The sequence below is a fragment of the Hyperoodon ampullatus genome, assembly GCF_949752795.1.
Source record: "Hyperoodon ampullatus genome assembly, chromosome: 6".
Classification (NCBI taxonomy): domain Eukaryota; kingdom Metazoa; phylum Chordata; class Mammalia; order Artiodactyla; family Ziphiidae; genus Hyperoodon; species Hyperoodon ampullatus.
In genome coordinates, this window is record NC_136919.1 from 111,576,902 (window position 1) to 111,604,453 (window position 27,552).

Here is a 27,552-nt window from a genome sequence, read left to right on the forward strand (position 1 = left end):
AACTCGTAGTCTTGCAGGTGCACTGCTCTCATGCAGCCTCCCCTGCAGGAGGGTTATAATCAGAGGCATCTCCAAGGAGTCTGCTCACTCTCTCTCTTCTCCATTTTTCATGTAAGAGTTTGTCAAAACCTTGCTTCTGGAAGGACTTACACAGGTTCCCAGTTGAGTGTCTGAGAAATCAGAGCTGAGAGGGGTGTGGAAGATCCTTGTTTCAATAAATTACCAAACTAAAGTGACAGCCAGATCCCAACCTAGTTCTTCCAGCATTTTGCTCTAGGTCTTTTACTCACCCCTGCATGCCCAGACTCCCAGGCCTGATGCTTAGACCCACCACACTCTGTATCCACAGCTATCCTTCTTATCTCTCCAGCCCCTGAGCTCTGACTCCATTCAGATTTCCCAGGCAGGCCCCCTCACTGCCTCAAAGATGAGCTACACTCAGTTCTACCTTTTCATCTTTGCATAGGCTGTTTGCTCATCTTCTTTTTCTAAAATGCCATTTTTTTCCTGGTCTCTGTCTGAAATTTTTAGGTGCCGTCTTCACTGTGGATGTGCCTCCAACTCCCCCATCCTCTCTCAGAACTCTTACTGTGCACGGTGTTAGACTTTGTTTATCTCTACTTAGAAGTCCTTGATTAGATCAAGGGGGTAGGGCACTTTATTCAGCTCTTGAATTTTCTTCAGTGTCTGATAGGGACCAGACACAAAGATGTTCCTCAGACATCCTGAGGAATCAGTGGATGATGATTATGATGTTACCCATTTATAACCCCACATCTCCGATTTCACTACTCCTGTCTGCTCCCAGAGTAGCACACAGCAACTCTTCTTTCTTGACTGCAGGAAATGTTTAATGAGGAGCTATTGCATGCTGGACACCATAAGAGGTGCTGAGGGTTCAATGGTGAGTAAGCATCTCTTCCCATTAGGAGATTAATGTCTCGTGGAGGAGACAGAATCATAGGTTGTTGAGAACGAAAGAGAAAAGAGAACTGTTGGCTGAAAGATAAGCCTTTGGGGTCCTTGACAACACTGGGAAGGTGCCCAGTGAGTCTGTTAAGGATCTCGTTCTTCCACTGCCCACTTCATCCAGGTTTTCTCCACCTGCCATTTGCACAGAGTGACCCTGAATTTCCAATGATGTCCCGTCTCATCTCTAGACTTGCCAGCCTGTAGCAATTAACTCTTTCCTTTCTTTTATTACGTCTTCCCAGGTAGATGTCTTTTTTAGAAGGCCCTATGCATTCCATATGGAATTACTAGCGACTGGTAAATCAACTTTTATTCTTCCCCTTGGAGACAATGATGAACGAATGACTATTAGAGGGACTCCAGGTACTGGATACAAGTCATTGGAAGAGTTGTTTGGGACAGAGTTGCAGCTTTCTACATGCTCCTCAAAGCATAACATAGAGTTGATAGCAACAGCTGCTTACACAACATACAATTGCTCTCAGCTTTTTGGCAAGAAATTAATTCTCCATTGTGAACTAATACAGTAAGTCCCCTACAAAAGAACCTTCAAGTTGCAAACTTTCAAAGATGCAAACGTACATTTACATGTCCAATCACATAAGTTAGTTCATGTGTCTGGGGTACACTGTCACATGCGTGCATCCTCTACAAGTGGTTGTGCTTTTGTGTACTTTACTGTATAGTAGTGTATAGAGTACAGTAATACAGTATCTTTATTTCTTGCCTGTTCACTTGATGCCAGTCCCTGTATGCCAGCTCTTGTACTGTACTGCTGTATTTTCAAGGTACTATACGGTAAGATTAAAAATGTTTTCTTTATATTTTGTGTTTGTTTTTTACGTATTATTTGTGTGAAAAATATTATAAACCTATTGCAGTGCAGTACTATATAGCCGATTGTGTTAGTTGGGTGCCTAGGCTAACTTTGTTGGACTTACAAACAAATTGGACTTACGAATGTGCTCTCGGAATGGAACTCGTTAGTATGTAGGGGGCTTATTGTAAATGATGTAGGATTAACACCTGACTCTAAACTGGGACTCAAAAATGTGCTGAGAAGAAGAGTGAAAAGACATGCTGGGACCCAGCCCTGATAGCACATCAACAAATTCTGGCCACTTGACTAGATTTTCCACTGGGTGAGAAGTTATGCAGCATAGAAAGAGTGGAGTTCCAATAAGTGGAAATATTCCAGGACTCTAATAAAAAAGAGGAAATAAAGGAAGGCAAAGAGCCCTCAATCACTTAAACATTTTGTGTGTATGAGTGTGGGGAAAGAATGAGGTCAAAAGTGTGATCCTGCAGGTAGATTTTTATCAGACTTGCAATAGATAAGATGATTGATGTTTCCAAAGGATCATTCTAATGTGAGGGATGGGTTTGGTGGCATCCATAGAGAATGTTGGAAGACCAGTTGGAATGATATTGCTATAGTCATGGAGAGAAAAGCAGTTGAGGTTTCCAAGATATATTTTTGAAATAGAATTGCCAGGACTTGTTGATGGATTGGGTCTAGGGGATAAGAAAGAGCAATCCAGAGTGACCCCCACGTTTCGGACCTGAGCAACTTAATAGGTCCCATTTACTGACATGGAAAGGACTGGAGAAGGAACTCATTGAAGGGGATATCAAGAGCTCCCTGATATGTCTAAAATGTCCCTAACATGTCTCAGACATGTTAAGCCTAACACATCATATATCCAAACAGAGATGTCATTATCAAAAAAACCCTATAAATAACAAATGCTGGAGAGGGTGTAGAGAAAAGGGAACCCTCCTACACTGTTAGTGGGAATGTTAATTTGTACAGCCACTATGGAGAACAGTATGGCGGTTCCTTAAAAAACTAAAAATAGAACTACCATATGACCCAGCAATCCCATTACTGGGCATATACCTAGAGAAAACCACAATTCAAAAAGACACATGCACTGTAATGTTCATTTCAGCACTATTTACAATAGCCAGGTCATGGAACAACCTAATGCCCATTGACAGACAAATGGATAAAGAAGGTGTGGTACATTTATACAATGGAGTATTACTCAGCCATAAAAAGGAATGAAATTGGGTAATTTGTAGATATGTGGATGGATCTAGAGACTGTCATACAGAGTGAAGTAAGTCAGAAAGAGAAAAACAAATATCGTATATTAACGCATATATGTGGAACGTAGAAAAATGGTACAGATGAACCATTTTGCAAGGCAGAAATAGAGACACAGATGTAGAAAACAAACATATGGGCATCAAGGGGGAAAGTGGTGGGATAAGGGTGGTGGTGTAATGAATTGTGAGATTGGGATTGACATATATACACTAATATGTATAAAATGGATAATTCATAAGAAACTGCTGTATAAAAAAATAAATAAAATAAAATTCAAAAAAAAAAAAAAAAGAATGACCTCAAGATCCTGTGGGATTCTCAAATCACCCCAGGGAAATTCTATTTTCTTCATTCCACTGAAGTGTACAGAAAATATTTTAAAGCTTTTCAATAGCAAGGTTTTATACTAAAACAAAGGATGTTAGGTGAAGCCTAGTGAAGCTGATAAGCTCATGGACATAGAGCCTGACACCATGGGTTCACCTCTCAGTAAACAGAGGCAACTTGGGTTTCTTATTTTTTAAAGAAACTATACTGGGATCCATTCTTAGATCTTCTATGAGTATTCAATGAGTTAATATTTGTAATATGATTAGTGCAGATTATCTCTCTCTCTCTCTGTCTCACACACACACACACACACACACACACACACACACACACACACACACGGTACTCAGAGTTGGGAAAGGTGTGAGGCAGACAGACGCTCTCCTATACTGCTGGTTAGGTAAAACAATTTAGATATTTTTATCAAGAGCCTTAAACATACTCTTAACCAGGAACTCCACTTTCAAGAAATTGAGACAGAAAAGCTGTGTGGAGGTGGGTGGTGGGTGAGATCTGTTGGATTTAAATAAGAGCTTAATCTGATTCACAGAAACATGCTCAGAGTTGCTTGGGAGCGGTGTCTGAAGCCCGTGGGCAGTTGACAGTGTGTCAGAGCGTCCTTTATGGGCACAGTTGGTTGCACCATGGCCTGAGATGGCAGTGATGCAGTGTGAGATGCTGCAGAGCACGGGTGGTACCCCTCCAGGCCAGCACAGTCTGCCCGCTTGCCCCGGGGGCAGCCTAGTGGAGTCAGAGCTAATTTGGGCCTGGCTCAGACACCATTTGACAGGCTTTGCAGCCTTCCCACTGGTAGGTCAGCTCCAGCCTTCCACTCACTGCAGTGGGTCTTGAGGACCTACTACATGAGAGATGATCTTAAAAGTCAAATTTCTGTATGAATATGGGGGATTATCATCCACAGGATTTCAGTCTTTTAATCTCCTTAGGTTAAATTCTCAGATGTCCTAGGGTGTCTTTAATTTTTTGTCAGAATTCAAGATAATTCATCTTTAATCACTTTAATTTAAATAAATAAATAATTGGAAAGCTACATTTTTAAGGAGGACGGTTGAAATCAAGTAGGGCACCCCAAGTCGATATATTAATATTCAGAGACACTAGGGAAATGGTTAGAATATTCATTTATTTAACGGGAAATAAGACATTCATTTACTTAACAAATAAGAGACACTTAAATCAACCAAAAATACCTCACCGAGCCTCACAGAGTCCAGCTAGGTGAACTCTTACTCTTATCTTCCGGGGTGAGGGAAATGAGGCCAATCAACTTGCCTAAGGCTGGATGGTAGAAGTGGCAGAGCCAGGATTTGAACCCAGGTCATCCCAGCACCAGCCAGTTTGCTTCCGCAACGTGGCAGCCAGTCACTGGGCAAAGCCTAGCATCTCAGTGTGCTGTTAGTCCTCTGCTGTGCAAATGTTCCAAATTACACATAAGGACATTGAATCTGTTCCGTGATCTATGGAGCCACTTGGGAAATAGAAGCAGAATTATGGAGATGAGTCATTCCATATCAGCAGGCAAACTGTAATGGAGTTTTATTACCATTTTATTATTTATGTATTTGTCAAAAAAAAAATCAATGGGAAGAATAATGCAGCAGAGCCCTCTCTGATGGCTGTTTCCTCACCGGGCTCTTCCTGTGTGTGTGTGTGCCCTACAGTGTGCTTGTGAGCATGTGTGTTTGTGCATTGGTCTCCCACTCTCTTACAGACACCCATACTCTCTGAGAGTGTGGGTTGGGCATAGTTTGTGTAGAATTATATTTTAGGAATCCAGAGGCTGTATTTGTGATGTGTGTATGCGTGTGTGAGAGAGAGTGAAGACATTGTGTGCATGACTGAGAACATGCCTACTGAAATAACTCTTCTGTAACCCCTGAGATGCTGAATTTCTTTATCTTACCTTTACTTTCTTTTTGTGTGTGTGTGTGGGATCTTAGTTCCCTGACCAGGGATCGGACCGGGCCCTTGGCAGTGAAAGTGTGGAACCCTAACCACTGGACCGCCAGAGAATTCCCCTTTTACTTTCTTTTAACTGCCAAAGGAAATGCACAGTGTTCTAGAACTCTCTTTAGTCCTTGGATTCCATTTGCCACAGCTGGCTAGTTTTGACCTTAACCAAGGACCTCCCTGGCACCCAAACACCTTGCTTCCAAGGTCCCTCTCCCTCCCCCCTCTCAAGGCTGAGGAGGACAGGTGGTTTCCCCAGTGCTTGGTTGTGGAGGAAACTTACAAGTATCTCTCAGGGAAACACTCTGATTGAGGCATGAATCATGCACGGTGGGGGAGAACTCAAAGGCTCTCAGACCCATGCAGCTCAGACTCTTCTTCTGACATGATGGGTTCCTAAGTTTGAAAATATGAACTTTGACGTCACTCTTGCTCTTATTTGAAAGAAGAAAGAATAGGATGTTTCTGGAGCTTAGGTTGGCTCCCATCTTCTCAACCCTTCTCTGGAGGTAGTAGGGTCTTTTCTGGGTTTCCATGGGTTAGCATCATGGAAACAAGCCTGGCCAAAATGGCAGAGGTCATCTCCAAAGAAGGACTTTGCATCATACTCTACAAGGGCCATTGTGTTCCCACTTCACTGCTCCGTCTCTATTTTTGAGCTGGAGTTAGTAGAGGTGAATGTGTCCATTTTTATTGGGGTATATTACACATAGATCAGAGGCTCAGAGTGGTGATGCCAAGGGGTATAAGACATGGTCCCTACCCTATGGAGTAAAAATTCTACCTGAGGAGGTAGCAGTTAAGCAAAGTCCAATAAAAATATAAGGTAATGAATAGTTTTATTCTGGGACAGTACTTGCCCTCCAGAATGTGAGGTCCTATTAGTATCTATGTCTTTCTTGCGTATGCTATATCCTCAGTTGCTGCAATGCCTGGATTACAGTAGATACTAAGTAAATATTTATTCAAAGAAAAGAAATGAATGAACCTAGAAACCCCACACCTCAGACACACTAATCCCATTAAAATTCAGCTAACATATGTTGAGAACTTACTACAAGTTAAATATTATATTGGGAAGATTCCAAGTTCAGAGTTCCTTCTAGCACACTGCCTTGTTTTTCTTTCCATTTCACCCATTTATTTTGTCTTTATCTCTTTTGTGCTACTTTCCCCTCTCCTTGCTTCCTCTCCTTAGGAGATGGCCCTCTCTGGGTCCTGTGGGTTCTACACTCAATTTTCTGGACCATCCAGAAAGGTCACTGCCTCTTAGCCCCAGATTCTAAATAGACATGCTAAGTCCGACGCCGCTTGACAGTAAGGGCAAAACAAATATGAGCAGAACCTAGCTCTATTGCTTTCCTTTCACCAAAAATGCATTAATAAAGTTAATTAGCATTGACCTAAAAAAAAACATCTGCACAATAACCTTCTGGCATTAGGATCAAATGCAATGAAGCACAAGCAATAAGAACTCCATTACTGCTCCCCTCTTAGAGAATGTCACTGATCCTCTGGCTGAGAGGGAGGGGCCAGGCTCTCATCTATCCCAGGCTCTCCCTGCTTCCTCTAAGCCTCACTGTGGGACTCTGAGTTCCAGCTGGTGTGTCAAAATGCAGGCAGGTGTGAAGGTGAACTGGGTTAGGCCCCAGGTAGGAATACCTGTAGTTAATACAGTAAATATAAGACTCACAGAAGTCTAGAGTTAACACAGGCTTGGTTTGGGCTGTAATCAGTATATACAAGGGCCAGAGCATGGGGAAAGAAGCAGGCCATCAGGGATGGTAGCCACCCCTCTGCTAATCAAGACTGGGTGTTGGCAGATGCTCAGAGAGTTGAGCAAGCAGGTGCCCAGGACCCTTGTCAGATATAGCAGAAACATGGCCCAGGGGAATAAGGGTAATTCTAGACCGCATCCTCTGGCAGCATAAGGTGACTAATTCATTGTTTCCTCGATCAGAGTTAGTTCAGAAATTGGGCAAGGATATGTCTGTTGTTATTGACCCCATTTGCAAGTCAGTGACTCTCTCCCTTCCACACCCCATCACCCGACATTTCCAGTGACCTTGTTTTATCATTGACTTTCTAACGTATGCCAGGCGTTAAGGAGCTGGGATGTGTAGACACAAATATGAATAAGACACAATATTTGCCTTCTAGCTGTCTTCAACCTAGTGGGATTGAATTAACAACCCATTGTATTTCTGTCCCTTTATCTTACTTCCCTCTACCCTTATTCTCCATGATACTGTGAGATGTTTGAGGGAGAGTCCCATGTTGGTATTGGGTCTTTCTTATCTCATCCTCTACCTAAATCTCTCCAACCCATTGCTCCTTTCCTGAGGGCAGGACTGGGAGTTGGAATGGAGGTGCTGCTGGACCAAATCCTATTCATGCCCCCCTGTTATGTATACCACGTGGGGTCCCCATGGCTCCTGGGGCCCTGCACTGGCCCATGGACTCAGAAAAGTGCGACAAGAGCTGATGTACTTCCCTTTAGGAATATTCGAGGTGGTCACTCTTTTATAGAGGTCACCTCAAACTCTAGAGGAAGGTTTGCTGAGGTGGACGTAGGCCACGGGGAGTGGAAAGGAACACATTCAGAGATAGTATCTTGTCTATGCAGCCCTTGAAAAAGACATGCATTGGCCCCAAAGTCAAGGAGATGCTCAGAAATGACAGGAAAGATAAAGAGTAAAAAGAAGGAGAAACACAATGCAAACCAGCCTGGATGAGGGGAGGGTGTGGGAACTTCCCAAGGACACAAGTAAACCCTTAAAATATTTAAAATGGAGATACTTTGCTTGCGCACTAATATTCATTTCCACCAACCTAATGCTCAATTCCATCAACCTGAAGTCTGAATACACACAAATGCATGTTTGGAATGTTTCAACCAACAGTATGAGAAAAAGAGCTGCAAGATTGTCAGAAACCTATTGCCTCCTCGTCTGCCTGATTCCTAAACCCTGCATCCATCCTCTGTCCAGGTCTGACCTGCCTCATTTGCAAATAGCTACCTAACTGCTTTCTTGGCCTCTCATTCTCCTCCTACCTGACCAGAATTGTCTTCTCAAAACACAGATGTGATATCTGTTTAAGAAGACCTTAAATGCTCCCCGATATACAAGGGTCCACAAAATCTATCTCCATCCTGCTCTCTGCCTTTGATCCGCTGACACCAGACTGGCTGTTCCTTAGTCACTCCCTTCTCTGCCCCTGATGAGAATGAGTTGCTCTAGCAGCATGGCGGTTCTCTGGTTAGCCTGGAAGAATGGAAGAAAATTCCCATGGGCCTTGGAGTTATTTGTTTGCATGCCTCTCTGCTTCTGCTTCTGGGCTACAGGCTCTTGGAATCTATAGATACTAGTATTATGATAATAATATCAAATATTTACCAAGCAATTATTATTTAACTTTGCATGCAGAATCTCATTTTAATCCTTAAAGGTAGGCAATATGATTAGGGTTTTTTTGTTGTTGTTGTTGTTGTTTTAATAGAGAAGGAGCCTGAAGTAGGGGCTCACAGCAGCCGGAGCAGGGTCCAGGCAGGTTGACTTTTGGGTCTAAGCTATTTCTGGTCTTTGGAACTGCTGATGTTCATAGGAGGTCTCCAGGAGCATAGCAGGCCCATCAGTGTTTGCAGACTGAAACAATAAGTGAACGAGAGAATAAGAGGAGGGTAAGGGAGTAAACCATTCTGGAAAAGTAAGCCTATGGATTGTGCTGGGAACAAAGCTTCAGGAAGCATGCTCACACTGTCTTCCTCTTGACCAACTGGTCAACCTTGGAGGAGGAAGCATCTAGCAGGATAGCCTCAGAGGTGCTGGAGAGACCTCTGTCCCCCACAAAATACCTCCCTCAGCTGCTTGATGATGCCTGAAATTGTACCATTACAGCCTAATTCCTTTAGCTTAGGCTGCAATTCCCCCGTTAAAATGCAAATACTCCTGGGAGAGGCAAGTTATTAAACTGTATTAATCTTTTATATCCCATGGTGGTTTTATTGATCAGATCCTTCTCTTTAGAAATAGCTGGGATAAGGGAGAAAGATGGAGACCATATAAATGTCCCAGGCTGCAGGGAAGAGGGTCACTTGGAAGGCGAGGGCTGGGGGGAGCAGGAATCGAAGGAGGAATAATGAGAGCTGGGGAACCTAGACACAAACTTTTTCCACGGTGTTCTATTGTGCAGGGCCATAAAGGGCTAGCAGCATGTGGTTTTGAATGTCCTGGGTGAGGAAAGGCTCACAGGCTCCAGCATCAAAAGGACCAAGTTACTGGGTCAAGATGGCGTTCTAACTCATCATAGCAGCCTTCATATCCTCTGTCTTATCTGAGAGAACAGCATCGCTGGCAGCAGCATAACCACTGCCAACAGTTTTTCCAAGTGTCTTGTGGACTCCCTGATGACTTCCTGTGCGGTGTTCCTGGAAACCCCTCCCACTAATTCAGCCCAATGAGAGAGCCCTGAGCTGCTCCACTTCCTGTGTGATGCTGCTCATTTGCTGCATTTCTCTGACCCCTTTGGCCCGGAGGTGATGCCTTGGCTTCATTCTCTACCCTGTACAGACACTTCTCTGAAATCCTTCCTAGCCTTCTACCACTGCCTGGACTGCAGTCAGAAACAGATTATGAGAGAGATCCTTTCTTAAGGACTCGTCAGGGTTTCGAGAACAATTTTATTTTATGTGTTTTCAAAATACTTTGTTCTGCCTTCAGATTTATGAGAGGCCCTTTATTACTTCAAAAAAATATTTAAAACAAAAATAAGAGAGGAAGGCTGAAGCTCTCGGCCTCCATTTCTTTGGAGCCAGCCCACACAGACATTCTCCCTAACCTTCACCCACCTCTTTGCCTCGGAGACCCTGGCAGCTGTGGTCTGCCATGCCATTCCAATGTTCAAGACTTAGGCAAAAAAAAAAAAAAAAAAAAAGAATTAGGCAAAGCTGTACTTGGGAGAGTATTTCTATTCAATATATAGTGTTTATCCACCTGATGGAAAATCAGCTTGGATTCCACCACATGGAGTACATTTTTTGTTGTTCAATGATTCATTGCAGTTCAATGATTCAGAGATTCATGTACCTTACTTTTGAAATTGAAATAGCACACAATAGCATTTTAAATGGAAAAGAATATGGTTGTTATACTTAGTAGTTGCAATGAGAGACAAAAATTGCACTGAGGGTTGGATGGTATCTTAGAACTTGACGGGGGGACAGGAGACCTGGGTTCTGAATGAGCTCTGACCCTAATAAGCTGTGCAGCCTCAGGCTTCAGGAATTCTTTCTGTTATTCATTCAACAATTATTTATTGTGTCTGCTATGTTATTTGACATCATGCCAATCTAAAAAGGGAGGTGATGCATTAAGTGGCTTCTTCCCTGTGTGAGATTCTGTGGAATAGCTGATTTTAATAAGCATTGAAAATCTTGGATGTTCTCTAAGCCTAAGAATGATGGACAAGGATTTCCCTCTCACTTCTCAAAAACCTAACGAATTTCCCAAATGTGAAGGTCATAAGAACCTCAAGCAGGTGGCAGCTGGTAAATCTTGCCCTCCTCATTTTGCAGCGTGGGAGTGCCAAAGAGTCTGGGTTCTTTATAATTCACGTGAGAGAGTCAAATAAATTTTACTTCTTTCCCAGTGGATTTTATTTTCTTGCTCTGAAGGCAAATGGTTCTGTCACAGGGATTGTTTCTCAGGAAGAAAGACCCTGGTGGCACTCTTCCAAGTCCTTTTTTTTTTTTTTTTTTTTTTCTGCGGTACGCGGGCCTCTCACTGTTGTGGCCTCTCCCGTTGCAGAGCACAGGCTCCGGAAGTGCAGGCTCAGCGGCCATGGCTCACGGGCCCAGCTGCTCTGCGGCATGTGGAATCTTCCCGGACCGGGGCATGAACCCGTGTCCCCTGCATCGGCAGGTGGACTCTCAACCACTGCGCCACCAGGGAAGCCCCCCAAGTCCATTTTTATAGACCCTTTCCTTTTCTCCTTCACTGCTTCTTCCTTGGAAAGGTTTGGAATTCTTACTCTGGCAGGCACTGCCCTAGGCTTTAAGCCTAAAGCCTCTGTCCTTGAGAAACTCTCAGCATAAGAGGCGGGGCTGGAGAATCATAAATGAGAGTCAGATAGTGTGGGAAGAGGACCGCCTCAAAACTTGAAAGGATCCAAGAAGCCTTCTTCTTAGAAACAGCACTTGAATTTAACCCTGAAAAGTAAATGAGTTATATAGGCAGATAAAGTGTAAATGTTGCTCTAGGCTGATGGAATAGCACAATCAAAGGCCCTGAGGTGAGAGCATATAGAGAGAGGAAGGATGGAAGGAGGCCAGGTACATTGGATGGAACATCACACAACGAGGCTGGGGGCCCTGGCTAGGATAACCTCCAGGAAGCTTGAAGGTGCCACTGAGACTCAAAAGCAGGGATGTGGCATGATCCTCCCTCCATTCTCCCTACATTTTCTGTTGTCACAAAGCAGCCCCTCATATATTAGATCTAACTCTCATTTACCCCTGCCTCCCATCAAATCTACACCCTTTGTCTCATTCCTTTATGGAAATTCTATCCTTCCGCTTCTTTTGTTGCTTTTCAAGAGGAGAACTCACTAATCCAACCTGATAATAGTTTAATGAATAACCTTTCCCTTTAGCAGGATAAACATAAAATCAAAAGGAACAAAACTGAATAGTGGACTTTCAGACATTGAGATCATTTAGAGAAGGCGATTTTCTTTAGGAAGGGGCTCCTCCCCATTGGCCTTTGGGCATGTAGGCCAGCAGTGGTGGTCACTATCCCACCAACCTGCTTCTTGCCGGACTCCTATAAACAAATGGCCTGCTCTGATTCAGTGTGACAGGGGCTGATCAGCCTGAAATGCCATCTAAGTGAGTTTCCAGTCCTTCTGCATTTCTCCTCCATCAGACTACCTGGCTCTCTCTCTCTCCATCACTCAGCTACTTTGTCTCTCTTTACGAAAAGCTCCCATGGCTCACAGCAGCTGTTAGCCCAAAGAATGGCAAATGGCATGGCTTCAGGAAATAAGTCTGCCATCCAAATGCCAGAGCGTTTTTAAAATATAGTAACAGAAATCTCTGGGGTTGATGTTTGTGTTGAACTCTGAGGGGCTTTAGAGAAAAAGTATGTGTTTCAGCTTTTCTGAGAAATGAGTAGAGTGCCTTGGGAAAATAGTCCAGTACAAGAAACAAGACAAACACCCACAACAGAGTAGATGATTCAACGATGAACTTTGTGTGGATCCAACTCTAAGTGTCATAGGTGTTGAGAGGGGCAAAGAGGCGGTGCTGGTGTAGGTTGCCCTGGAGGAAATGTGCCTTAAGCTGGGTTGAAACTGTGAGATCTTTCTTTAATCATGTTTGGGTGCATTTCTATACATGCTGGGTTGGACCTGCTTCCTGCTCTCACTGGGCTGGAGCCTTAGCTGCTGCAGAGACCAGTGATGATGCTGACAGGATGCAGGCTTTGGAATCAGATGGACCTGGCTCCCTGTGACTTCAGGCAATGTACATGATCCTATAACATCAGTCTCTTCTTCCAGAAAAGGAGAATGACAAACCATTTACCTTATTTACCTCATGTAAAGAGGTAAAAGAGGTAAATATATTTAAAATAACATTGAAGTTGCTGAAACCTCTTACTAAGATGTTAGATTCTATCCCTGTGGTTCCAGTCCACCTATTAGAATGACCCAAGCCTGAGTAGTTTTGCAGAGACCTGAGTTGTGGGAATCCACCTACCAAGACTGTCTCTGCTAGAGCCCACAGGCTCCTCTGGGACCCTCTGCTGCTGATGCTAGTAGAAATCTCATTCTCTACCCCGCCCCTCAGACACTACGGAAACGAAGACGTCAATTTCCAAATGACAAATACAGCTATAGCTGTGCTCTCCATTCCCATTTTAGGAGGCTAAACTTTCAGCTGTACAACCCCCATACATCCAGGCTTTCAAAAACTCCATCCCTGTGAACACTGAGAATATCCATTTTCACCATCTCCACTGCATGAAATGAAGCTAACTTATTGAAAAGTTGCTTGCCAAGTACAAGTATATTATCTCTGTTATTCATCACCACAATCCTCTGAGGCAAGGGTCATTAACCCCACTTTGATAGATGAAAAATGGATACTGTAAAAGATTAAGTGACTTCTCCAAGTTCACACTGAAACCAGCAGAGCCGGGGGACTCACTCTGACCTGAAGTGGTACAACTATTATTGATCTGATGATATGTCTGACTTGGAGTTCCAGAAATATACTCACGCACATCCAATCTTCATGGAAGAAGGTGGGCTATTCTAAGCACACACACAGATAAGCAAATGGATGACTCTTTTATATAGTCACTGTACATATATAATCCTTTGCATATGTATCATTCCACCTGGTCACTTGCTGTGTGCCCATCCACAGATGTCTGTTAGGGAAAATGCTCCTTTAAAAAGATGGGAACTATCCTCCAAACACTGAGCTTTGCTCAATGCTTTCGGGTAGGAGTTAGTGGGAGAAGAGATTCTGACCACTTAAGATTGTGCAAAACTGCAATTCCCTTGAAATTGGTTGTTCCAGCAGTTCTTACAGACTCGTGGCTGCCCTTTGGCTCTGCCTCAGGCTGCCCACTTAAGAAGTCACTTTATCATGCCTCCTTGTGATTGTATTCGTCCAAGCACTGCACTCAAAGGTCCCTTTAAATTAAAAGCTTTTAAAAAGACCTCTCTGAACAACAGAACACTGGGGAGGAGGGCCGGGCAGCCTTGCAGGAGGTTTCGGGCCTCTAGGTTCCAGGCTACTTGTTTTACTTTTTTAGCTGAAGATGTGGGTCACAGCCAGTGACTGGGATGAACCCAGCTAATCTGACACAGAAGGTCAACTTCTAGTGTTTCTCGTGATTTCCACAGCATTATATGCACAGCACAGGCAGATGAGTTCTCTGAGATAGGATGGTGGGGATGTTAACCCTTTGGCTGCTTTAGGACTGCCTTCCATTTCAGACCCAGCTTTGTCATGGTTCCCTGTAATTAATCTCTAGACTTAGGACATATGCTCTTGGTACATTATCTCAAAGAGATGAAAAAGGTTGGTATTCTTCCACAATTTCTATGAATGAGGAATGCAGGATGAGACGGAATGGCAGAGTCTTAACGATGTCTGGGGAGTCAGAAGAGGAACTGTGATAGATTAGATTTTTGGCCCCAATTCTTCACCCTTCCTGGCGACCACACTCTTGCCTCCTCATGGGAATGGCATACTTCCTTACCCCTTGACTTAGGGCTCAGTCATAGGACTTGCTTTGGGCAAAAGTGTTAGGTGACATGAGCAGGGTCTTGAAATGTACTTGAGCAGTAGGGCTTGCCTTCTGCCACCTCCTTAAGAAAAGCACGTCCCAGTTAGCCCACTAGCTGCAGGTAAAGGGTGAGAGACGCATGGACCAGAGCCACCCAGACCCACCTAGTGAACGGGAGCTGCCCAGTGAACCTGCAAACCCATGAGTGAGAGATAATCACTTATTGATATTTGCCACTGATATTTTGTGGTTGGTTGTTATGGCATCATTGTAGCAATGGCGAACTAATATAAGTACCTATTTGTGTGGCCATAAAATTCAACTTCCTCAGGTCCCTCCCTCACTCACAAAGGATTTATAAGATTTGCTACCTGTCAGCACAATGCTAGGCCCTGTGGAGACACAGGATAAGCGGAAGATATGACCCCTGCCCTCAGAGATACCACTGTCTACACGGGGGTAATAAAACAAACACCACAACTCAATGTGGCATTGCATTGTAGCTAAATCATAGTCATTATAATGGGAAGGACCAAGCCAGCTGCCAACTGATCTTGTCAGGGATTTAGACCTCTATGCCCCACTTTTTGTATCTTGCACGAGTGTATACGCTGACTCTGAAAAGGTGTATTAAATAATAATATAACTAGATATTTGCCATAGATTGTCACACCCCCATACGTATATGTGTATACCATGCAGAATGATCACGAGGAGGGAAAGTCTTATTTATTGTTAGCCATACTTTTTTATTGCAGGTCTTACATACATGTTAAAAATGAGATATCTGAAACAAAGAGATGTTAAACATGGTCATGGTCATGCTGTGATTGAAGGAGCTGGGATTGGTGTGACTCTGGAGGCCATGTTTCCTTCCTGTCCACTATCTTGCCCCCCCTCCTCTGTCCAGAGGCCACGTGGCATGGCTACATTGGCTCAGCTTTGGAGAGATGGGTCTGGTGTGCCTTCCATCTCTGTTGCTTCCTAGCTGAGTGACTTGGGATGTGTTGTCTCATCTCTCTTATGTTCCATTTTCATATCTTTAAAATGGGGATAATTACCACCACGGAGAAGTATCATAAGGATTAGAGATAATTTGTCTTCCATGGGCTGAACTGTGTTGTCTCCAAATTTTTATGTTAAAGTCCTAACCCCTCCCCCTCCCAGGACCTCAGAATGTAACTTTTGACAGATAGACCCTTTAAAGAGTTGATTCAGTTAAAATGAGGTCAGTAGGGTGGGCCCTGGTCCAAACAACTCATGTCCTTATAGGAACAGGAAATTTGGACACAGACACACAGAAAGAAGACCATGTGAGGACACAGGGAGAAGCCAGCCATCTACAGCCAAGGAGAGAAGCCTCAGGAGAAACCAACCCTGCTGACACCTTTACCTCAGACTTCCAGCCTCCAGAATTGTGAGAAAATAAATTTCTGTTGTGGAAGTCACCCAGTCTGTGCTACTTTGTTGTGGCAGCTCTAGAGAACAAATACGATGTCTGAGAGTCCGAGACAAGATGGCAGAGTAGAAGGACCTTGAACTCACCACCTCCCATGAGAACTCCAAGATCACAACTAACTGCTGAACAACCATCGATAAAAAAGACTTGAATCTGTGGAAAAAAGATATTCTACATCCAAAGGCATAAAGAAACAATCCAACAAGATAGTAGGAGGGATCACTCGCTATATAATACAATGTCTGAAACTCCCGCATAGAAACAATACCCAGTCAAGAGTGACCTCTGCAAATTCGGCAAATTTACCTCCTCTCCTCCTGCTTCTTTTTATTGCCTTTTTCTCTTCCTTCTTCCCTCCTGTCCCTCCCCTCTCCTTTTTTTTTCTATTTCTCCTTCTCCTTATTTCTTTGCTTCACCCAAAATACATAGACCTCCAGCCTCTCAGCTTGAAGAGAGAGGCTGGGTTGTAGGGAAGCAATCCAAGCCGCATTTATGCTCATATAAAAGGGAAAAGAAAGACTCTGGCACTTTCCTGTACTGGTCAGGGTCACAGAAGTGTAACCATCAGGTGAGACACCCACATGCTCATGGGACAGAGTCTGCTTTTAAGATTATGGAGTCTAATAAATTGGGTATCATGAAAACAGGGGCTCCAGAGATTATAATAGCTCATAATTATCTTTTACTTAACTAGAAAAACAAGGAGCTGATATGGAGGGAGGTGCCTTCTCCTACTTCATCCCACAATTTTAGGGCTGGATTTCTGTTCTGGAAGAGCCTTTTGGCTATGGTCCCCATGATCTAAATCCATACATTCAAAGCTAGGGAGGACCAGCAGGTGGCCCAGGATGCCAGTGGGAGAGCTGCCCAGCCATCCTTTAGCTCTTCCCAGGAGTTGTTAGAACAGTCTTTGGCAATCGACTCCCCTTCCAGAAAAGAAACTTTCTTCATCCAGAAAAGTGAGTGTAATCAGACTGGCTGGCAAAACCGTTTTGAGATTTCTTGGATGAGAGGCTCTGTGTAAATCCAGGGCACAGTTGTTTTCATACCTGGTTGGTGGGCCAGGGGAGAAGGGAAATGGGAAAGCACAGCTAGAATGCCTCCCTGGCAGTTAGTCCCCAAGCCTCTCCATCACAGCCTGACACTGCAAAACAGCTCACAAACAGAGCAGTCACGGAAATCGGTGGGAAAATGGAGGACCAGGCAGGCAGGCAGGCTGCAGAGAGAGAACGCGGGAAATAAGCAGGAGGTTGGAAGGTCAGATGGGAGAACATTCACACCGAGGGGCACAGATTCAGCAGATTAGCCCTCTGTTACTCTGTTTCTTTGCCTTCGAGATGAGCAGTTGAACCCACTTGTCATTTCTGGGACTTGGACTACAGACTTTCCAGAAATCCTCATTAACAAATACAGGGGACGTCCAGGTCAGAAGTCAGGAGAAGGGATAAGAAGATGAGGGCCGAGAGAGTACAAATGGAGGCGAGAATGCAGGAGGAGACGAGGACAGGCAAGGAGGGAGGAAGGGGAAGGAGAAAGAAAGGCGAGGAAGGGGTTTCCCTGGTCCCAGAGTCAGAACCTGACCTGCCATCGCCAAGGGCAGCTTCCTAATGAGGCTTTGTCATCTTCCAGATGACTTTAAGCAGGAAGGGATAGCAGCCTTCCACGTATGCAGGCACTCTCACCTCCAACAGGAGGATGACAATTACTTTGAAAAGCACACCTGAACTTTCTAGGTGATATGCAGCCCAGGGTCTTATTAAGAGAACAAGCAAATATAGTGGCTGGGAAGTTGGTTATCCCTCTGCATGGGGTAGCAAGAAGTCTAGTTCCTGATCCTTTATTTTTTTTCTCTCTAACAAAAGAAGAGGATCTTTGAAATGGGAAGAATCGCATGGTCGTTGAAAGCTACCTGGCCTGCCATGAAAGACCCTTTTCTGTCTCTCGTTCCTCAAGGCAGGACTCTAAATAACACTGCAGGCTTGCACAGACCGCTGTCAGGAGGAGGCTGCCTGTGTCAGCTGCTTAATATGCAGACTGAAGGGGTCATAAAGTCAAGGGCTTGTAACATTTAATGTGGATGATAAAGGAGGGAAAACACCCTGAACAGAAGGCAGGTCTCGCTGTCTCATTATGTGTGAATGGCAAGGGCTCCTCCTGTCACTGCAGCTGGAATCATCCACCATGGGAGCGCAGGTGTGTGTATATCAGGGGGCACATGTGTGGGCATCCATGGGTGCACACTTGAGCATGGATGCACACACATGCTACACATGTAGCATCATAGGTGATGGCCAACAGGAGAATCATAACTATTGGAAATACACATATGTATATATGCCCTTGTATTATATTGTATCCACAAATGTAAAATGCCTTTGTGGAAATACACCATCTATAAAAGGTGATTCACGGGACTGCATCAGCTCAGGGACTTCCTTCTCCTGGGGAGAATTACCTTCTCAGGACAAAGAAGAGGAGCTGAGAAGACTCATAGAATTACCCATTCACTTCACTGCTCCAGAGTCCGTACAGGAAGAGTCAGTATGATAGCTTTAACCATTGGCAACCCCCAACCTCTAATTCCTGTCCTTCCTCTGATGGTGATCATTCCAACCAAAGTGCTATGGTGGCTTCTGGCTGGTGGCTTCTGGCTCTGGTGCATGCCTGAGCACAGCTGGTCCCTATTACAGATGGCAGTTTTGCTCTCTCTTGGGAGGGAAACCAGTCTCCTCATGGCTACTATTTGCCTTCTCATCAGAGACATTGGCTCTCTATTATCTAACAGATCCTTCTTCTCTTGAGAAATCTGGAACGTGCTGCCCTGCACAGGGACAGAGGACTCCACAGTGAGGCACAGCACAACATCCATTGTCTGTGGCCTAAGAAAAACACAGGTATACTGGCCTTGATGTCAGTCACCTGCTGTTTTGAATTATGTTCTGATAAAGGTGCGATTCCAGGGACCTAGTTTCCATCCACCAGCTACAAATCCTCACTACTCCTTCAAGGTCCCAAGCAATCATTAACACATGTCATTTGCAGTGGCTTGTGCTTACATGCCAGCGTCCCCTCAGTGAGTGTGCAGGATATCTCAGATTCTCTGTACCATGCCCCTTCTAGGGTTTCTAGAAGGAAAAGACACTTTAGTAATTAAAATATACCTGATGACCTCCAAGGCAAATACTGGAAGAATAATCCGTTTGGAAGGAGGAAAGTTTTGCCTCTGACAGCTGAATTTCACTTACTTAGAGTGTCTCATTGGTTATGATGTGATCTCAGCTGGGGAGAGGTGGGAGGATAGGGTTAGGACTTCCCTTTGACTATGCACCACATGCTTGGACAAAACATGACCCAACCCATAATACTTTATAGCACAATTGCAACGATGCTGAAACATTTATACAAGAATTTGCCAAAGGGGATAGGAAAAAAGAAGGGAAATGAAGACAGAAAGCAATAGGGATTCAGACTATCTTGTTTATTAAGGATGACCCAATGCCCTGAAGTCATTCTATCTCATTCCACAGGAACCGTAGAAAGAAAAAAATGGTGCCACAAGAAATTCTCACTTTTAAATCTGATGCTTTTCTTTCTCCTACTTCTATGCTAGATGAGGACACCTGGAGAGTATAAAACTCTTGGTTTTGAGGAATATTTCCTCACATCCTGCCTACACATATAATGTAAGGCCAGAAGGAATTTCAGGGCTCATGCAGTGGATTAATTTGCACACCAGGATCCTCATTAGAATCACCTAAGCAGCTTGTTATAAAGGCAGATTCTTGGGCCACAGCCCCAGACATTTTGATTCCATGTGTCTTGAGAGGACACTGGGAATGTGTATTTTTAACAAGCCCTTAGGTGATGTATCTTCCTGACATTTCAAAGATCAGGAAACTAAGGTTGTAGATGGGACTTATTCAAGGTTACATGGATGTTTTTGTTAATGTTTCTCCCCCTTGGACAACCTTGTGCCCTCATCAGCAGACCTCAGCAGAACCCATGGGAGAAACAAGAGGCCTCAGATTCTATCGTTGAACCCAAGTCTGCATGTCTGATACAGAGTGAGTCCAAACAAACCAAAACATCAGAGTTTGGAGCAGAGAAAGGTTTGTTGCAGGGAACCAACCAAGGAGGATGCGCAACTCATGCTCAAAAGACCTGAACTCCTCAATGGCTTTCAGGGAAGGGTTTTTAAAGGCAACATTTGGGGCGAGGGCTTTCTTCTGATTGGTTGGTGGTGAGGTAACAGGGTAGTATTCCAGGAATCTTCATCAACTACCTTCTGATCCAACCAGTCTGGGATCTATGTGCTTGTGCTCAGCATAAAGTCAACATCCTTCACTTGGGTGGGGGCCTTAGTTCCTGCAGAACAACTCAAAGATATGTATCAGAGAGTTATGTATATCCCTTGAGGAGGAACGAGGGCTCTGTTTTATCACAGCGCTTTGTTTCTTGGACACTTTTACTTTGTTTCTGCATCCCCTCACTTCCCTAATTAGTAACTGCTTGAAGCTGCTCTTTGGAACTCAGAGAAAGCCTGGGAGACTAAAGCACTTTTGTACAAACAAGAAATGGGGACATGGAGAGGCTTTTGTACCTGGGAGGGCCCAGCAGGGTTCTGCTCAATTTCAATCCCCCCTTTTCTTTGATACTCCTCAATCAAGAGGTGAACAGATGCAGGACAAGAAAGGGAATAAAGTTTTGGATGGAGAGGTTAAATGATAAACTCAGCAGAGGACTTGGGTTCTAGGGGAACTTGTTTCAATGCCAAAGGAAAATTTCTCTGCTTGGCTTTCTACTAAAGAGCTCATCTCCAGGGTCAGAAATGAAAGAGGGTTCCTGATGAAAGAGAGAACCTGCTAGTTCACCCATTTGGAAGGGGTGTGCCCACACTCCCTTAACCTTTATCATTCAGACCCAGAGAAATCCCAACTCTGTGAAGTATTTCAGTAAGTCCCCACCTACTGCCAAGGCTCTTGGAGCCCAGACTTTCTGGGAGTTGGTAGAATGGAGAGAACTCAGGAAGAGTATGAAAGAACCTGAGTTCTGAGTCCAGAACTATCTAGGTGACTTGAGGCAGATCATTTCCCCTTTCCAAGCCCCAACTTTCTCTCAGAAATTTTAAGATCCCTTTTCCAAGTTGGGAACCCTATTGGCATAGCAGTGCACACAACTCTGAGTAATGTGCTAATACTGAAAGAAGTGTATGTTAGCGGCTTCACACAAGAGAGGGAGGGAGAAGGGAAAACTCAGTCCCATTGTTGGCCATTAATAGGGCTGTGGTTTAATACAAGCAAACAGACACCCACAGTTTCTAGACACTGTCTATTCACAAGGATATGGAGCAGGGAAGGGGTGTCTAGAAACTCTCTCTATATTGGCAAAAACTGTCTCAGCTCTCTCCTCTGCTGCACACATCTCCTCTCTCCCAAGCCTCAACTAAGCCCGTATATCACTGAGAATGAACCTCGGAACTTAGGTGGTACAAGTGCAAAGAAGTAGTTTGACCATGGGGGCAGGGATCATGAGTGCTGCTATGAAAGTCTGTGGGTGGACCTTCAGATTCAGAAGCACACTGGTTGTGGTCTCATCTTAGAACCATAGCCTATGAAGTCTGGTGGTGACTCAGAAGTCATTTAGTGATCTCACTTTCCCATTTAGAGGATGAATCTGAGGCTCAGAAAGGTAAGTTCTTACTCAGTGCCATGTCACTAAAACTCATCTTCTCTTCTTCCTAAATCTATTCCAATTCTCTCTTTCTAGCCCACGCCATCTCTCTCCTCTGTGAACTCATGTGAACTCACTCTATAACACATGTGCCACCATGGCATCCATTACATGTTGCCTTTTTGTCCCTTTACATCTTGACCCCATGACTAGGCTCTCAACAAGGCAGGGACTGTGTCTTTTGTGTGTCCTCCATGTATGAGACTATACACAGAATAGATGCTCAGTGAAGATGCATTAGCTTGAAGAAGGCAGTAATAACCATCACTTAGAAAAGAAGGGAAAATGCTACAGAAAGTATGCAGAACACTAGGAGATGTATGCATCTTTATTAATCTCTTTAAATGAACTCAGGATATTCCTCCCTTACCACCCTTACCCCTGTTCAGCCACCTTGGATAGCACCCTCTCCCCTCCTTCTAGTGAACAGACCATTAATCCGCCCTTACTTACCTTTCCATCTCTCAGTCCATCTTGACCCTGAGTCTTGCCTTCTGCTCTTCACCACCCTTGGAGTGCTTCCTTCCTACACAATAGGATTCTTGGAGTTTGTCCATTCTGTTAACCCCATCCTGCAGCCTCAGCTGATTCTCATGCTTGGTCTGGTCCTTTCTGCATCTTTGCACACTATTTCAATCATACCCAACTTTCCCTTGGTCTTTTCATCCTCGAGCATAGTCTCTTAGACAAGATGGAACATAGAGATTGAATTAAAGGATTCTAGGCACAAGTGAGGCCTGGACATAAGAACAGGGGGGGAAGAAGTATTCACTTCCCAAGTGAAGTGAATATGTATGTCTGAGAACCCCATAAAACGATGGCCTTTCCAAACTCTAAGTACCATTTTTATCTCCTTGGTGTCTTTATACACAAAGACTATAATTCTTCACTTTGCCTTGGCATTTGTCAAAAGGTTCTATTTGTTTCTCCCTTTTCTCTCTCCTCACCCCCCTTCACATGCACTCACCATCCTCACACACACTCCCCAACACTTTTTCTCTTGAGAACACAAATCATGGGTACAGGTGATGATTCATGGGGTGGGGGGGAGGATAGAAGTTATTTTTTCCTAAAGATCCTGGCTATATTTCTCTTGACTCACTCAGATCTGGTATGAAGACAGACCCAGAGCTGTGTTTACCAGAAGATTTTGTTTCATTCCTCACTCTCTAGTTCTTTATCCCTGCTAAATCTTACCTACAACTCAGCATAAAAAAATTAAGGTCTTTTTTCTTTTAAAACAACCCCCCACTCCTACCGCCACCCAGGCAGCTCAAAAGGAGACTGTGAAAGTTGGTTCTGGCCCAATGCTCCTCTGAACAGCGGTATTCACTGCATAGCTTATAAACATAAGTAGTCAAAGGCAAAGGCCAGTTGACATCGAGGGACGTATCTAGGCAACCTCGGTGCTAAGCAACAGATTGGAACTTAAAGTGTCCTGGTCCACCCCAGTCAGAGCAGGCTGCTCAAAACTTGACCTTGACTGAAAGGAGAGCCTTTGTTTGGGTGGACGAGAGGCTAGAGGTGGAGAGGAGAAGAAAGGAGAGAAGATGGGGACAGGAGAAGTGGTAGAAGAAGGGAAAAGAGGAGTAGAAAGGAGACGAAAATGGTGAAGGACAAGAATGCATAGAAGATGGTTGGGTTCAAACAACACTGAATACCATTTCTGACTGTCATTAAGGCTAATATTTAAAGAATGGTCTGTAGTTTTCTCAGAGTAAATGGCCACAGTTAAGATTTTTAAAACTGTTTTGCACATGCTATGTGCTTGGCGAATGCATCTCCTAGGGTGTCAGAATATTCCCTCTCAAGAGCCTTTATGACCTGGATCATCCATGGTCCAGAAATCAGTATCACCTCACTTCCTGGCTTCCTCCTATAGAACTAAAATGCAGGCATGTACTGGGAGATTAATTTCTGACTGGAGATGCCAGGCACAGAATTGTGGATGGAACTGTGTGGAAAAAAAAAAAAAATGGAAGAGAGGGGAGGGGAGGGTTGAAGAGGGAGGTGAGATTAACAAGTTCAACCTGATAATAGGGCAGGATCAAGGGCAACCTTTGGGCCAGTATGAACTCCCTCCTTGCTTTCTACTATTCTGCAAGTGTTCTTAGGAAAGAGGCCAAGAACTGTCCGTAGATTCCCTCTATATGGTGAGACATCGTAGTGCTCAAATGATCCAGCCAAGCCTGTCTTGGGTCACACAGGTCAGGGAAAACAGCTTGACAGCCATGTTATAATTAGACTGAGAATGCTTCCCAGGGGTAGAATAGCTTGAGGTATTAGGATGCCAGGGAGCACCTGGTATTTAAACCCCCATCCCAGTGTCTCTTCTGCTCTCAACCCACCCCACCCACTTCTCCACATGCTTTTCTCATGCACCATCTGTTCTGAACAAGCCTCTCCCACTCTCTCCGCCTCCTTCCATTGGCTGAGAGCAGTTGCAGCGTGGCCCAGACCACACGAGCCACTTGGTGAAGCCTCCTCACACACACTAGCGGGACGATTGGATGCCATTTTAACAAGGCTTTGGAATGGGATCATTAAGAGCTGCCATTCCCTTTTTCTAAACCAGTTTGTCTGTATTAGTTGTTGCAGGCTGTCAGAATCTCGCAGACTCATGGAGAGACGTCTGAACCCTGGCAATGCTTGGCATATGGTGAGCATGGCATGTGCTTATGAGCTGTGTCTCGTCCCTGATTGAGATCTATCATCACCAGCCAAGCCTCCAAACTGAGCAATTTAAGAATTCCAGGCTTTTGTGGTTTGCCTCCTCCCCAGGGTGATTCCCAGGCCTAGTTTGCCTGGAAAGTACCAGGTGTGTTTGGTCTGCGGTTGATGAGATGTCTCTTTTTTTTTTGGCTTTTAAAAGCCAGACAGGAAGAACATTGGAAACATCAAGCCCATTGTAGTGCCAGATGAAGGTATTCTGAAACAGCTAAATGTGTGTGTTTGTGTCTATGTGTGAAAGAAACTATTGAAAGATAGGTTTCCAGGGATTTTGCATCACACACACACACAGACACACAGACATACACACACACAAATATACTGGCAAGGGAACAGAATTTTTTGGAAAAAAAAAAAGCTATGTTATCCAAAACTCATGTAAACAACCAGACAAAATATTTTTCTTTTATAGAACACTTATGATTTAATATAATGGGCATGTGTTTTTAGCCACACAATAACTGAACTCCCTTAATACATTGGAGGAATTCCCCATCTTCCGAGTCAGAAACTGACTGCTATTATATAATGAATATACTATTATATATTATCAAAAGGTATTATATAATCACTATCCTAGACTATCTTTCAAGTTGAGTAGAGATACATCACCTGGCTCTCAACTAGACACACAAAATCATTGTAAATTGGTGACAAAGAGAAAAAGAACTGTAGAGAATATTTTTTAGAGAGTGGTGACAATAGCAGATCAGTAGAAGCCACATCTGCACCCAAAGGCAATAGAGGCATTTGTGACTTGTGTCCAATTTCTGTGGTAAACCACAAGACAACCTGTGACATCTAGTGCCCAGAGAGGGCAGCAGGGATGTTTTCCTCTCATTAGTTCTGTGATGTGATTTGGGGCTGTGTTCCTGGCTTTGTAGCCATCAACTCTGGTTCTCTGTACTTCCTGAAGATTTTGAAAGCCACCCAATTTCCTTTGGAAAATTTCTTCTGCTAAACCAACTAAAGTTGATTTCTGTTGCTTACAATTAAGAACCATGACTGGTACAAAAGTTGGTATGAGGCTTGATCAAAGACAACAGACTCTCAGGCCTGGAATTGATAACCTGGTCTTATTAATTTGTGGAGCAGTGAATATCCAAATTCCATTATAGGATAGAATTCTGACAGTGTCCTGCAATGGCAAAACTGCTTATCAAATTATCATCTGTGGTGTTCTATAATAATATGTCCACTGAAGGCAAAGCTTAGGGGCATCAAGTAGCCAGTTACAAGAAACAGTGTGAATGACAAGGGGAAATCAATCACCACTGAGTAGGAAAGATTTTTCAAATAGTGCTGCCAAATATCAGTAAAAGAAAGAATGAATGGAGTAAATTTCTAAATTCTACAGGAGAAGCAGGCACCTTCTGTGAGTGTACTAAAAGACTCTGATTTCTTCCATATTTAAGGTTGAAACCATCAAAACCAAGCTTAAAATTTGATCCCATAAGTATCAAGTATAATATTCACTGTATTCATAGCTTCATTATGTTTCTCAGATTAAAGCTAAAACATTTATGGGGAAAGAGTGGCACTCCAAAACTTGCAATGGGATATATAACACAAATCAGAAAATTCAAAGTATGATGACCTCCAAGCTCCTCTAAGCATCATTTAATAGTCAAAACAGCCCCCCTCCCACTTTTTTTTTTTTTGTCTAATTAAGATATTCCTGTCTTGACTGAAGATCCTGTACTGACCTCATTTAAATAAATTACCTTGCAAGAGGAAGCTAATTTTTCTAATAGCCCATCCCCACTTTTTCTCCTAATCTCAATACCTATAACTTAAGTCACTTTCCAGTATGTCCCGGGGAGTCATGAAGTAAGGGCAATTATGCTGAAAAAACCTGCTACTTCTCCAAATAGCAAACAATAAATAAGGCCACAACCCTGCAGAAATTACAAAAAGTAGTAGCATTATCAAAGTTTGGAATATGCAGGGGTGATGTAATAGATTTGATAATTGTTCAGCAAATATCCACTACACTACTTTTCCCCTTTGAAAGGAGAATAAGTTCTGAATTACTACTTTTGGGTTTGGCCATATGACTTGCTTTGGCCAGTGGGGTATGTCTAATGGACTATTCTTGCATGATTTAGCTTAGCACCTGGTCCTATAATTCATCAAGAAGAGGACACTCCCCAGGTAGCTGTTAGCTCAAGAGAAATGAGGAGACATGTAGAGGAGACCTGAAACCAATATGCAGCCTAGAGCTAGAGTTCAGAAGCTAAAGAGTGGAGCCTAGATCCTGAAGCCTGGAGACCAGCCTCACCAGCTGAATTTCAGTCAACCTACATTTTGGGATAATATAATGTTTCCAGCATTATTGCAGCCAATATTTGATGAATATACATAGTGTCTTCTCGCATATTCCTACTTAATTCCCTGTTTATCCAGTGCAGAGAAATGATAGCTCTTGGGTTTTGAAGAATGTGATGTGGATTATCATAAGCTCAATCAGGTAGTGACTCCAGTTAAAGCTGCTGTTCCAGATGTTTCCATTTTGGAGCAAATCATACAAATTCTGCATATGATGTGATCCTATGTATCTGTAAAATGTTTTTTCCCCATTTCTATAAGAAAACACAGAAAAAAATGAAAATTATAAGTTTGTTTCACCCAGCAGGGATAACAATATATCCTTGTGGTCTTTACTTATCTGGCTCAATAATAATTTAGTCCACAGACAGATACTTTGCTTATCTCACTATCCCACAGAACATCATTCTGGTTTACTACATCGATGACATCACAATGATTGAACTTAGAGCATTAAAAGCAGTATGTAACCAAAAAGGACAGATGGATTTTAGATGGAAGGAAACAATTTCCATGATAATGCAGGGGTCTTCCATCTCATCCAGGGACATGTGAAATACCTCTCCAAAGTGAAGAACCATTTGTAGTCTTTGCTCTCCCTGTCTTTGAGAGAGATGCAC